This window comes from Balaenoptera ricei, chromosome 15 (assembly GCF_028023285.1).
Source record: "Balaenoptera ricei isolate mBalRic1 chromosome 15, mBalRic1.hap2, whole genome shotgun sequence".
NCBI classification, from domain to species: domain Eukaryota; kingdom Metazoa; phylum Chordata; class Mammalia; order Artiodactyla; family Balaenopteridae; genus Balaenoptera; species Balaenoptera ricei.
Genome location: NC_082653.1, coordinates 5023794 through 5038863, shown reverse-complemented (window position 1 = coordinate 5038863; position 15070 = coordinate 5023794).

Below are 15070 nucleotides of genomic sequence, written 5' to 3'. Positions count from 1 at the left end.
CCCCCTGATTGATTTCCTGCATAAAACTTATGACCAACTGGCCTGCCATAGACTGAGTTGTTTTGTCTATATCTTTCCACATAGCTCCAACAGGGCAAGAATATTTATCTTTTTTCAGTCTGTTATAGCTCAAGGGCCTGGCATAGTGCCTGGTACATTGTAGATGCTTTAAAAATATCTGTTAAATAAATGAATGAATGCCTTTATATTTCTCTCTTCCCAAGTTATAAGTGATTTGGAATTTCAGTCCCCAGATACGAATTTTTTTCTTGTTTATGTAATTTACCCACAGAACAACTACGAGCTGTTCCAATAAGTACAAGTACTATGTCCATGTTGCAGATGAGAAACTGTAAACTCAAGAAGTTTAAGTAGTTTCAGGCTGATACAGCTTAGTAATGGACAAGCTGAGACTTGAACTCAGATTTGCCCAACAGTAAAATTTGCATTCTTAACTGTTCAGCTAGGCACGCATGCATGAGTGCACACACACACACACACACGCACACACACACGTTGTAAATGCTTCCTTTGTGTCACCTGTCAGCTCAGGTGGAAAAAGCTCAAGATGAGACCCACAGGTCATCCTGATCAATGCCACCCCTTCCTCAGGGTCCAGCTCCAATGCCACCTTTTCTGTGATGCTTCTCCAGGTCCCATCAATCAGGATAACTCTGGACTTTTTCTTTGTTGCCAACTTCTATCTTACATTATAGTTATGTGAGCATCCTCTTGGTTCCCCAGATAAACTGTATCCTCCCTGTGGGGCTCCATCTGAGGCCCCTGTCTTGACTACTGCCCCCAGGACAGTATCCAACCACACTGATGAATTGAATTGCTGAGAGGTGGTGCCAGTGGCCTTGACCCATCCAGACCAAGATCCACCTCCTCCAGGTAGCCTTCCTGGACTACTTCTAGCTGAACATCAACTCCCCCTCTCTGACCTTTCACAGCAGTTAGAATTAATTCTAAGGATTCTGTTGCTAGATTGTTCTCAGGCAGAAGAAAAACAAGCCAAATGAAAGAGTATGACTGCAAAGCCCCTAGGGAAGAAAGCAACGCATGCCTGGGAGCATCATCTCTCAAGTGCTGCCCCCTTGTGGTCTGAGCCTGGAACTCCACCCAGGCAACCAGACCTGAGGCATGATTTTTTTTACTCACTGTCGGATTTCATTCCTAGCTGGCCAGCCCAATGTTGCTCCAGTAAATTATTACATTTTGTTGCCTTCTTTAAAAATCCCTGCTGCTTTTCACCCGGAGATCAGTACTTAGAGTTGCCCGTGTATGATGCAGCTTGACTGCAAACCAACATCTGCGTTTTGCAGCGTCTGCTGTTGTGACTTCAGGTTTGGGGCTCATTTTTGAAAGTTCTGCTTGTTTCAGTGGATACAACAGTGAATGAGGCAGACATATTCCCTGTATCCATGAGTGTACATGTTAGTGGGGGAGACAGACACTTAACAATAATCCCAGAAACAAATTAGCTTGTGATCACAGGCTGTGAAACCAGCTGTCTGATACAGAAAACCATAGATGCCATAATGGCCCGAAGTCATGGTGTCCTGTGCTCTGTCCTGTTCTCTTGGACTCAAGTGTGACCCGACTTCCCTGGGAGGAGAGTCCAGTACTGAGTGGTTCAGAGCCCAGATTCAGGAAACAAGCTATTTGGATTCTCACTCTGCCTCTTTCAACTTATTTGATCTGGGGCAAGTTATTCTGAAAAGCCTGAGTTTCCTCTTTTGCATAATGAAAATAATAATAGTACCCACTTCATAGGATTCTTGAGAGTAGAAAATAAAATCTTATTTTAACATCCAGTGCTGGGCATATACTAAGCACTCAAATGTAGCTCCTATTTTACTCATGTGTGTGCACAGTGTGTGAAGCTGGGTCTAAATCCTTCCCAGTTGACCGATAGGCATTTATGTGCAGGTAGATTCCGTTCTACAAAGGAAGGTTCACACCAACCACCTCTGTTTTCCTGGACAGGACAGGTCGGTGTTGAGGACAATGCCATGTAGGTCACTATCAGATCCCTGCCCAACATCCACCCACTTCTTTGTGAACAGATCCTGGGCTGGACTTGGGCATCAATGGCCAGCTGTGGATCATGAAACATCTAAGTTGATTCAGAAATCCAGCTTCTCATTTGCCAGCCTCTCTTGCAGCTAGGAGTAGTCATGTGGCTTGGTTCCAAGTGGTAATCTGATGACGGATTTTCTGGAAAAGCTTTTCTTTTCCTGATAAATGAGTCATGTGACGAACACAACCCTTTTCCTTTCTTCTTGCCTTGAACTCAGATGCAACACCTGGAGCTATGGCCACCTTCTTATGACCATGAGGCAAAAGAATGAGGAAGATAGTCAATATGATAAGGATGGCAAAACAGAAAACTAGAAAAGGCTGAATCCCCGAGGGCACAGTTGACAGCTGAGCCCAGAACCAACAACCCACCTACCCATGGTTTTGCTTATAAGGAATCCAGGGAAGATAGATATTATTTAGATAGATAGATAACCTGCAGCTGAATGCATCCTTCATAGATTTGCTTTGCATGACTCACAAGTAGCAGCTCTCATCTCAGGGAATTTGCTGACAGTGGCTCTCCCCTCTCGGAGCTAGTTCCAAGCCAGATGGGAAGGTTGGACTCCTCTATTTGCCTGGACGGTGGACTGACCACTAAGAAGAGGAGACCTTTTATCAAGAGGAAATCCAATAGCCTAGATATTCTTCTGCCTTCCCATGGCCTGCATTGGGCCAGCCTGCAGGAAGTTATCAGGACAATTAAATGAGAGGTTCTCAGACTCTCCTCACCAAGATTCATGATCGAACACACATAGCAGACTCAGTGACCCCAGAAAAGCATTCTGGGAAACTGTGGGTTCCCGAATTCCCATCCACCCCTACTGATGGTCTCACCAGCTTCTGCTCAGGGATCTTGTTTATTATTATTAAAAGGTCATGGTGGTTGACCAGCAGCATGAGCTGCAAAATTCCTAGACCCGGGGTGTGGTATGTTGAAGTCATTTTACTGTTGTCAGGCTTCAGGGTAAAAAGGGTTGGCATGTCCCAAAGAGCAGCCAGATCCCTCCGATCTCCCTAGTTTGCACACATCCAATGTATGTGCTCCTGGACTGCACTCAAACCTGCCCTGCATGATGGTCACGATTCCCTGGACACATCAGCCAGGGTCCCCTTATCCTCCTTGCTCCACTGGGCTGTCCTCGGCTGGAGGTGCAGAATTCTTGACCCCCGACCCCAATCCCAAACCTCCCCTCCCCAGCCCTCCATCACTGTAATTGGCGCCAGCACCCACGAGCCAGAAGTCATTCCTGAGTCCCCTTTCCTTCATTCCCTGCAACCAATTCACTATCAGTCCTGCTCACTATACCCCAAAAACATCCACCGAAACTTCCCGCTTCTCTGTAGCTCTACATCTCCTGCCCCAGCCCAGTTCACCAGCCGCGCTCAGCTGCAGAGGACATAGCGCTCTTGGCCCTGCTTCCCTCCCATCCACACCCCAACGGGAGCCACAGCGACCTTTGCATAACCCAGATCCGATCTTTCTCCCTTGCCAAAGCCCTCCGATGGCTTCCACTGCACAGAAAATCCAGGTGCCTGAGTTCACTCTTCCCCGAGACCCTCGAGCCTAGGTAGCCTAGCTCCTGCTTCCCACGTCTTTGCTCGCTCTGCTCCAGCCTCACTGGCCTCCTTTCTTTTCCTGGGACGCACGGGGATCACTCTAGCCTCCCAGCCTTCCAGCTCACTGTTCCCTCTGCCTGCACCACCTTTTCAGGACTGGTGGCTCCACCTCCTCCAGATCTCAGCCAAGAGCCTCCTTCCAACTCTGGCTCGCCTAGCCCCGCCCACTCTGGCTCATAGCCCCACCCACTCTGGCTCGCGTAACCCCGCGCATGCCCCACCCCCTCCATTAGTCAGTCTTATTTTCTTTATGGCCACCTTTGCCAGCTGCAGTTGGCTTGTGGATTTATCTGATTTGTCAGTCACGCCCCCACTCCCTACCCCCAACTAGGATGTGGGCTCTTTCGGAGCTGGGGTTCTTCACTCCTGCTTTGCCGGTGGGTGCCGAGAGCATTGCTTGGAACATAGTAAGTGCTCAATAAATTCCTGATGCTTCCACGACTCTTCAAGTTGGAAGAAATCCAAAAAATCATCTACTATAGGATTGCAAATTTGCAAATTTTAGGGAAAAAAAAGGTAAATATGCCAGTTAAATTTGAATTTCAAATCCAAATCCAAATCCAAATGAATAACTTTTTTAATATAAGTATGTCCTCTACAATGTTTGGGACATATTTGTATCAAAAACTTGTTCATTGTTTATCTGAAATGCAAGTTGAACTGGGCATCCTGTATTTTTTCTGGCAACCCTAGTCTGATAGAACCATCACTTTATACTAAGGCATTAGTTTCCAAACCTGGCTGGGAAGCTTCCTAGAAATATCGGCCCCCGGCTGCACCCTAGACAGATTGATTCCGCCTCTGGTTTCAGGCCCAGATGCTCTGTGATTCTGAGCATTGGCCAAGTTTGGAGGAGCAGGATGCTGAAGGTCTCAGAACATGTCCAGAGAGAGGTCACTCCAGCTTTGAGGGGTGGGGAACTCACTGGGGAGCTCTGGCTTTGAGGAAAACTCCCAATGTCCTCTCTTCTCTGCACAGAGGGAAGGCAGCCCCAGCCCCATCTTGCCTGGCCTCTCCCATCCTTCCATGCATTTAGTCCTAACTCCCGGTAGTGGGTAGAATTGCGGCCCTCAAAGGATGTGTCCACGTCATAACCCCCCGGAACCTGTGAATATGACCTAATTTGGAAATAGGGTCCTTGGAGATGGAATCAAGTGAAGGATCTCGAGTTGAGATCATCCTGGATTTAGGGTGGGCCCTGAATTCAATGGCCTGTGTCCTTATAAGAAAAGAGAGATTAGAGACACAGAGAGAAGAGGCCATGTGAAAATGGAGCAGTCACCAGGACCTGAGAGAGAGGCATGGAAGGGATTCTCCCTCGGAGCTTCCAGAGGGAACCAACCTTGCCGATGTCTTAATCTCGGATTTCTGGCTCCGGAAATGTGAGAGAATTCATTTCTGTTGCTTAAGCCACCCTGCTTAGGGGACTTCAGTTACAGCAGCCCTAGTCCTCAACTGGATTAGGGGCAAATTGAGGGCACTAACTGCTTTCTTTTTATAACCCCTCCCTCCAAAAGCATTTTCCTAAGGATGCAGTAAGAGCTTAATATGAACCTAAAGATGAACTGAGTCCAGTTAATGGCTGTTTTCCAGAACACTCTAAGACCTCAGGATTGGATGAAGGAAAGGCAATGGAGTCTTTTGGTGGCATGATCCACAGCAGCCTTTGCTAGAAATTGTTTATTTGTATAAGGTTTTGAAATGTTCATCCCAATGTAAAATGCATCCAAACGATCACTCTTTACAGCAGGGGCTCTCAAACTTGACCATGCATGACCCAGAGGGCTTGTTAAAATGAGTTGCCTTTCTGGACCCACCCCGCAAAGCTCCTGATGCAGTAGGTGAGGCCGGGGAGAAAGCCTGAGAACTTGCCTTTGTAACGTGCTCCGTGGCGAGGCCAATGCAGCTGGTCCATGGACCGCACTCTGAGTAGCTGGTTGGGGGACTTCTATACGAGCCAATGCACAGGAAGAACGTGGGACTCCGCTCCTCAGCGCGGCCTCATGCGCTCAGCAAGCCAGCTCTGTGCTAGGAATGGTGCTCAGCCCTGGGAAGGTAGAAATAAGGATGGCGCCGTCCACCTCCACAGCCACAGCCTCTGAATGGGGCCCTGCGTCCACTCCTGCTCCTCTCAGATCGCTCTCAGGCCTGCGACCAGGGCGATCTTTGAACACCCCAAATCCTATCGTGTCATCTGTCCTCCACACCCCACACTGGTATCCCCGAGGCCTCCCTCCCTTCCCTCCCCAGCCCACCCCCCCAAACAGAGAAGGAAGAAATCCAGGAATTCAGAAGGGGAGGCAGGTGCCCTCGTCAGGACAGAGGCAAGCATGATCAAAGTCAGACTGAGGGGTGGGTGCAGCCCCAGTGTTTGAGGTGAGGCTGCCCCCTTCCCTCCAACCTTCCCCCTCCCATGAGATATGACCTCTGTCTCCAGCAGCAAAAATTCCAGGTTAAAAGACAGGCTTTGACTTCCCACAGCAGCTGAGGCTGTGAAAGCTTACCAGACATAAGACACCCCATGACTGGCGTCTGCGATTTGTGAGGGAGGAGTAGGGGGGTTCAAGGAAAAAGGAGTGCAGGTGCCCCTCCAGAAGAAGTTGTCCGAGAACATGGGTGAGGAGACAGACAGACAGACTGGAGGAGGGGCCGCCCCGGGAGCCGGATCCCCAGCCGGTCAGGTGCTTGGAGTAGGTCTGCACGCCCACCCCCTCTCTCAGCTGGCGTCAGACACCCCCTGCCCGGCTGGGGCAGCAGGGCCTGGAGAGCAAGCCCAGGAGGAAGAGCAGCGTGGCCCCCTTCCTGCTGCCCCTCCTCACCCCGAAGGGTAACGAAGAGACCCCTGTGGGTCCAGAGAGCGGCTCACATAGGTTACACCCCGGCGGCAGCTGGCTAGTCCTGTGGGTCACGGGTGGTAGTTTAAGTGTTTTATCTCATCAGGGAAGGGAGGAGGGAAGGAGGGAGGGGGCAGGCCAGCTTTCTGCCTCCAGTCTGGTGGGAAAACACAGTTAAGGCCCTGTAGCTCTCCCTTGGGTGGGGCGACAGGCCACCCCAGGCTGTGAGGGGCTCCAGGGGGTGGTTCTCCCTGGAAGGAAGACAGACGGCGTCCACCAAGAAGGTAGCAGGGTCGCTTGGGACAAGGTGCTCCGCCTCCCGCCCCCGTACCTGCCCTCAGATGGGCACTGCCCAGGTGGCTCACAGGGGGCCTCCTGTGCTGGCTCCCACCTTCGTTCCCTGCAGACACCCCACATCCCCAGTTTCGGCCACAGGCTGTCCTGATGGCCACCCCTGTCCTCGTCATAGCTCCCATCCTCCCACAGCCCCGAGCCCCAGGACAAGGAGGGGCCCTTAAAGCACCAAGGTCCTGGCAGGTGGCTTAAAAGGGCCCTTTCTGCCACCAAGAAGGGCCCTACTGTCGTCTGACGCTAGCAGGACTTCCTTGTTTGGGGAGAAATCGGAGGGAATCGTCAAAGAAGCTATGAACTGACTAGTCCCTTCGTTTGCTATCAATCATTACATGTCCCCTAAATTCCAGACGGTTCCCCGACGTTACTCCTCCTCCAAGTCCCAGTGTCTTTACAGGACTTTGTGGGGTGAAAGCAGGAGGAGGTGGAGGTCCAAGTCCAGCGGGGAGAGAGCACCAGGCAGGGGGCAGTGTCCCCACTCTAGGGTGACTGAGTTTTAGCCCTGAAAGTCCCTCCCCCGCCCCCCAGAAGCCCCTCGGTCCTGGGAAAACCAAGACTCTTGGCCACCCTACCTGGTTACTCCCACTTCCGGAGCGATTTGGTCTGTTTCCTGGCCAGTAAGTGGGAGCAAAGTTTACAGACATGCTCTCTGGAACCAGGTTGCCTGGGGTCAAGTCCCCACCGCCCCACATCTGAGCTCTGGGACCCAGAACCAGCCGCCTGGCTTCTCTGTGCCTCAGTTTCTTCCTCTACAAAACGGGCATGAGAATAGTTCCCCCCTCAGAGGGTTACTTTGGCAATCAGCTGATTTAATGTATGTAAAGCGCTTAAAATACTGACCGGCACAAGGCAAAGGATGCAATGGCTAGCCTGCAATTAATTATTTATTTAAATAGTCACCTAAATGGTCCAAGCCCTCATTTTTCCCATAATGAGAATCAAGGACATTTAAGGTTATTTCACTTGGGTTCAAAAAAATAAATTAATTAATAAAGAGACATGCAAAAGAGAGATGCAAAGATGCACACCCAAATGTATATTATGTATGTTTGTGTATGTGTATATATACATACAGCAAACCCAAAGAAACAACCACAAAAAGGACTGTTGGAAATATTAAGCAATAGAATTCAAGGCAAAAAGCATGACAAAGAGGTTTACTTTGTGTGTGTGTGTATATATATAGAGAGAGAGAGACATCCACAATGATGCTATAGTAGTCATGAGCCTTTATGCATCAATAACATAGTGCTAAAATATATGAAGCAAATGGATTTGAGATGTCCTTAAACTTAGATGTTTTTTCTTGCAGAAAACATTCGAGGTTACCTCAAGATCTCTACAGGACAGGCTGCTTGTTCCATCACAACGTTTACAGTCAGTAGTTGCAATTACCTGTTTAACTGCCCTTCCCCACTCCCACTAGAGTCTAAGCCCCCGGGGTTGGGGGGGAGGGGGGGTCTCAGACAATGTCTGTCTTGCTCAGGACTTCAGTGCCCAGCCTGATGCGCACCAGGTAGTGACATATTCCATTCTGTTTCCCAATTCATGGATGTTTACAAAAATCCATCATATACATTTGGCCAAAAGAAAACTTTAATCAACCTCAAAATGTAGAAGCTGTACAGGTAACTCTGACCTGACAGCGAAAGGATAAACAAAAATAAGAAAACAAACAAAAAAATTCCAACCTTCCAGAAATTAAAAATCACTTTGTGAAATGACTCCAGTGAAGGAAGAAATCAAAACTGAAATTAGAAGTTATTTATCAAATATGATATAAGCAACAATCCACATAAAAATGTACAGCAAGTGGCCCAGTCTGCACTCAGAGGAAAACATGAGAGATTGAAATGTTTTCATATTTGAACAAGAAATAACTAAACTAAATGAAGAAAGAAGTCAAAGCAAGGAACTAAAAAAGAACAAAATGAACCCAAGGAGAGTAGAAGGAGGGAATTAATACAGATAAAATAAAAATTAAGAAATTAGAAAACAGAACAAAACATAGAATTTATAAACATATTCAAGAACGTGTTCCTTGAAAGGCAAATAAAGTCAACATGCATTTGGAAAGTTCAACATATTAACATAAAGATGCAGTCTCTTCACACTTGCTTTTTAAAAAAAAACTGTAAAATATCTAGGAGTAAACTAAGGAATAACTCTGCAAAATCAATAGGAAGAAAATCAGAAAACCACCACATCTTACTAAAGAACATTCTAGAAGACCGAAATACACAGAGAAACAAACGGAGCTTCTGGAAGGGGAGACGCAGTATTTGTAAACATAGCAGCCCTTCCCAAATTAATAAGTGAATGCCATATAATTCCAATCACAAGGGGTCAGAGAGAGGCAGGTTTTAACAAGTGGGTATAAAATTTTCCTAGGAAAACGAATGCACGAGAAAAGAAAGACAGTTTTGAAAAATAGGATGATGAGGGAAGCTGGATGAAAGGGAGGGTGGGGCTCCACGTATGTGGCTCAGGAGTGGGGCTGAAGGTCTGAGTGGACGGGAACTCATTGTCCTGGGCACCCTGAACTCTGTCTCTCATCCTCACAGGCTGCTGGCCAGACCAACACCCAGCCGGTCTCCCCACAAAATGCTTTGACCACCCACAGTCCTTCATCAGATGAGGCCACCATCCCTTCCCTACCCCCACCCCACTTGGACTTATGCCGAAGACTTAAAATTCAGTGCAGATGTTTGAGTCCTGATGCTTCAAAGTGTGAATCTGTAGCTGTTGCTATGGGGCTAAAGAAGAAAGATAACTATTGAACAAAGTTGGGGCAGATCCAAAGTAATGAAAGATGGTGTGACGCTTCAAAGGACTTAAGGACTGACTTAAAGGACAAATAGGTAAGTATCGGTGCCAAAGATGCTCAGGACATTGGCGCTGACACAAAGGAAGAGGCTGGTGGTACCACCCGTGCACAGCATGCCGTGCTCACAGCATGGGCACGCTCTGTGGCCAAGGAAAGTTGGAGAACAACAGTTGGCCCAGTGGACCCCAGACCAGGAGAGGGGTGTCGTGGCTTCGGTGCTGTGTTTGCTGACACAGCAATGTGACAAGTGAAGAAGCCAAGAAGTTGCAGAAGGTGCCCAGATGGCTACGCGTTTGGCAGATGGGGACCAAAAGAACAGGGCAATATCATCTCTGACGCAACGAGAAAAGGTTGGGAGAAGGAGAGTCATGGCAGTCAAGAGTGGAAAAACTCTGGATGACGACTTAGAAATTACTGAGAACATGAAATTCAAGGGAGGTTTTTTAATCCATACTTGATTGACACATCAGAAGTTCTGAAATATGAATTCCAGGACGCTTGGAATGAAAAGAAGCATTCTAGTGTCTTGTCCCCAGAGGAAAGAGATATTTCTTCCCCCTCAGTACCAATGAAAGTCCACGTTCTAAGCTCTCATTGGCCAGAATTTGGTCACATGCACATCCCTGAGCCAATCACAGTGGGCAAAGGAATGGACCCTTTGTGGGTGGGTTTAGACTGGGGTCTCCTGCCATACATGCAAATGGGTGGTGTCGACTCCACCATGACCATGGGAACTCCAAGGAGAATCCAGGTGTGTTTAGGGCAGGTAAACAAGACAGGTGTAAATTATAGGAAAGCCCGTCAGAGTTCACTTCCCCCAGAAGAGAAATGCAATGTTTGACTTCAGGCTTTCGGACAGATCATCTTTCACTGGGATTCATTTAAAAGAACAAACCTCAGAGCAGTTTGGGCAATGCTGCTCTAATATCCCACCAGCTTCCACGAAGGCAGCCCCCTGTCCCTCAGCCCTCACCCAGTGGGCAGCCCCCATGAACAGTGACAAGAGCCTGCCTGGGTCCAAGGTGGGAGAGATCACTTGCCATCTTCATCTATCTTGGCCAGGACTGCAGCAGCTGCCCTCCCCACCAAGTACAGCAAGAAAGTTCACGGTCGCACCCAACTGTGCTAAGGAAACCCAGGGGCCTCCCCTGCTACAGCCCAGCCAATGAAGACTTTTTTTCAGACCATGTCGGGGGCTGTTTCTGAACATGTTGCCCATGCCCATGTTCCTCTGAAGCATGGCACCCAGCTGGTTAGCGGTGGGGTACATCAGGAGAGGGACAGAACGAGTTCTCACCCCCAGAAGGTGGCAGAGGACGCCTCAACCTGTGGTCAAAACGTTGGCTGCGAGGTGCTCCATCTGAATCCACTTAATTGATGAATTTTCATCAACTGGCATTCAGATGAATAGGATTTTGTTGGAACAGATCAAATGTTCAAGGGAGACGGGTACATACACGGTATCATTTGGAACAAAACCTGCCAGGCAGTCAGCAAATAACAAGAGGCAGGTGTTGATCTGCTTTCCGGGTGACCTCACACATACCTCTCTTAGAGCACGTTGCTCAGCCTTCAGTGGGGCACAATCTGTCTCCCCGCCAGCCCATGAACCCACAAGGAAATGGGGCGGTATCTTATTCCCCTGGGAATTACAGTCATCCCTCGGTATCCATGGGGGATTGGTGTCAGAGCCCCTCACAGACACAGAAATCTGCAGATGCTTAAGTCTCATATAAAATGCCATAGTATTTGTGTATAACCTATGCCCATCCTTCCATATATTTTAAATCATCCCTAGATTACTTATAATACCAAATGCAATGGGAATGCAGGTAAATAGTTGCCTTTGAGCAGCAAGTTCAAGTTTTGCTTTTTGAAACTTTCTGGAATTTTTCCCCCGAATATTTTCAATCCTTGGTTGGTTGAATCCACGGACGTGGAACCCATGGATAAGGAGGGCCGACTAGACCCTAGTGCCCAACACAGAGTGTAGGGGCCAATAATTGCTTGGCAAATGTTTGGAAAGAAGGAAGGAAAGGAGGAAGTGAAGGAAGGTGAGAGGAAGAAGAGAGGGATGGTGGAAAGAGGGAGGGAGGAGGGAAGGAAGGGAGGGAGGTGGCATCCAGACATCCCTGACCCTCTGAGACAGCCGCAGCCACAGGACAGGAGCTCCAGCCTCAAGTCTTCACGGAAAAGAAGCAGAAAGATTTTTCTCCTGGGAGATCACTCTGTTTCTTTCCGGCCCCCTCCTCCCCTTCCAGGAATTTTCACCTTCTCTTTGTTGGAGTGAATCTTCTGGGGACCATCAGAGCACCGGTCCAGGTAAATTTCACAGGAAAGGAGGAAATAATCTTGGCTTCCGGATTCTTTCTGGAAGCAGCTGGTAGCCGTTTGGAGCACACTGAATCCCAGGCCGGCTGTGGCGCCACTGGCTGGCGGGTATTCAAAGGCAGCCCTTCCTTCCCTCCCCGCCTCGTCCTGCACTTACTTCCTACAGCTGCTTCCTGCTCATGAATCCCTGGAAGAAAGATACATCCCATAGATTGGGACATCAGCAGAGAAAGTTCCAGCTCTTCGTGGGATCACAGCTGTGTCTACCCCAAAGGTTGCTGCTCACAAAAGCCCTTTCTAGGGACACAGGAGAAGGAAGAGGAGAGGGTTGGAGGGACCCGTGTTTCTAGTGAAATCACTGCATCTCCCCTTGTCATTTCAAAACAGCCTCAAAAAAGAAAGGCTGTTCTAGGGAAACAGGCTCAGGGAGTATTCATTTCAGGAACTTCATCCCCCGTCCTTCCTCTACAGAGTCCCGAGGGCTGCCATCCCAACCAGCGTGGAGCAGGATGGATTTTGGCCAAAGGCTGATCTCAATGCGGCTGTGTTGGCACCCAGCAGTCTTTTCCTCTGGGCCTCCATAGCCCCCTTTGTCACAGCAGAAACTGGGTCATCATCCCTAAGATAAATTAATAATAATATGTAATATTTATATCGCATCTTATATTTTAAAAGCACCTTTATTTCATTTGCTTCACTTAAGCCTCGGAGCCAGGTACTATGTGTATCCTTATAGACGAGGAAACCAAGGCTCGCAAAGTTGATTTATCTAAGCTCTAGATAACTGTCTAGACAATCATCTCTAAAAATATTGAAGCTAAGACTGATCAATATCCAGTCCATGAAGAACATATACATAATTTAATTCCACAAGTTCATTGTGAAGTTAATTATAATAAAGCTTAAATTAGCCACTCACAAGCAATGTTGCATTTTAGTGGAATATCCATCCAGATTACTTTTCTTACCAAAACTGGATTCTATTGCAAATACTGCTTTCTAATTTGCTGTTTTCTCTGTTTTGTTGGTTAAAGTGCATTTCCTTGTGAGGCCGTTTGGTCATTCATTTAACCAATCCCCTACTGCTGGCTGTCAAGGTTGTTTCCAGCCTCCTGACCCAGGCTTTCTGAGGCAAATCCTCAGTCCTTTCTAACACGTGAGGCAGTGCTCCCTACAGGAAGAGACTTTTCCAAGTCATTGACTCACTTGGATGGAAAATCAGAATTGAATGTCCCTCTGCCTGGCTTGTTCACTTCCCCACAGTACTGTCACATCCCCGAAGGCACAAGAGGAAATGACTGGGATGTCAGAGTGTTGACTCTGAAGCCGCTGCTGTCTGCATCCCCTCAGCCATCCTATTTCCGGTCCACACCCGCAGCTCTCTGGGCTGCTTTCCCTGGCAGCCAGGACCTGCTCTGCTTGGACGGTGGTGGTGTGCTGGTAAATGGGGAGAAGGGGAGCTCTGATTTGTAGCATTTGCCAATTTCCATGATGTAAATATTCCTACCACAGCTGATTTTAAACTACCAGTGCAGTGTCCCTGGACACAGAGTTGGGGAGAGCTGAGCACAGTGGGTGCCCGTGAGCTGGTACTTGTTGAAAGTACCATCAGTTGGGATAACTCAGTTACGAGCTCCGCGCTGCCTCCCAAATTTCCCAGTGGCACAAGCTCCAGGCACCCACCGAGATAAATGGCTTAATAACACTTGGCTTGGCTTCCTTCTCTTCCCTGTGGACTTACACCCCGATGGAGTTTCCTGGGATCATCTTCCAAATAAACTATGTATACTCAGAGTCTGCATTTAGGGGGAACTCCACCTAAGATGCCCCTCATACAAACTTCACAGCAATGGACAGTTTTGAACCTGAAATCACAATAGGAAGTCAGGGGTTCAAGGCAGGGGTGGGAATTATTTCACACAAATGCTCCCCATTAAGAAAAACTTCACTCAAGTTGGCGGCTGCAAGGAAGTGCCATCAAACATGGGGTTGGCTGCAAGCTGAGAGAAGAAAGGATGTATCTCTGCTGAGGCAGAGGGAAGGGCATTTCCTGGGGTCTGGAACCCAGGGAGGAAGAGGGCATTTCTCAGCGCTGTCCCCACCTGCATCCATCCAGCCTCCATCACCTCTCTCCTGGACCATGGCAGCAGTGCCCACATGAGTCAGCCTTACTCCACATACCGCCTCCCCCATTCTCCACCCTGAGCTGAAACACATGACCATGCTGACCTCTTCCTTCCCCTGCTTAAAACCCTTCAGATGTCCCTAAAGTTCTCAGCTTCCGCACCATGGCCTCTGGACCGTTCCATGATCGGGCCCCGCCTCCCTCTCCAGACCAGGCCCCAGTCCCAACCACGTTGCTCCCCGCCCCTTGCCTCTCCTTGGCACACCCGTTCCCTGGAATTTTCTTCTTCTCTTCTTTGCCCAAGTCCCGCTCCTCTTTTGCAACTCAGCAAGAAGGGTGTCTCCCATCCAGGAAGCCCTGCCTGACGCCCCTAGCCTAGACCAGCCAACATTCCGGTCCCTTTGCTGCCAGGGGTCGCTGCATACAGTACCTAACACAGCCCACTGTATCATAATTATGCGTTCATGCCCTGGTTTCCTCTGTGAGGCTACGACCTCCCTGCAGGCGGACTCCTTGTTTTAGTCATGTCTGCATCCTCATCACTTAGCATCTTGTTTGGAGAATGGCGGGTGCTTGGTAAGAATTTTACATCAATTCAGTCGTTCGTTCATTGCTTCTGGCTGCAAAGATATCTGCATTCCCTCCACGATTGGTAGCTGAGTAATGAGGGGAGGAAGAGAGAGTGGTGACAGTTAAAAAAATTTATTAAGTATCTATTTATGCTAAAGAAAATACTGGTGGCTCTAGGTCTTAAGGAATGGGGTCTCTGAACTCAAGGAGTCTGCCAGGAGGTAAGATTTGCACATCTAACATGTTATACCATGGCACCTCGAATTTTAACCTGAACACAAACCAACCAGGGTTCATGTTAAAGGGCCGGTTCTCACTCAGCTGGGCTGG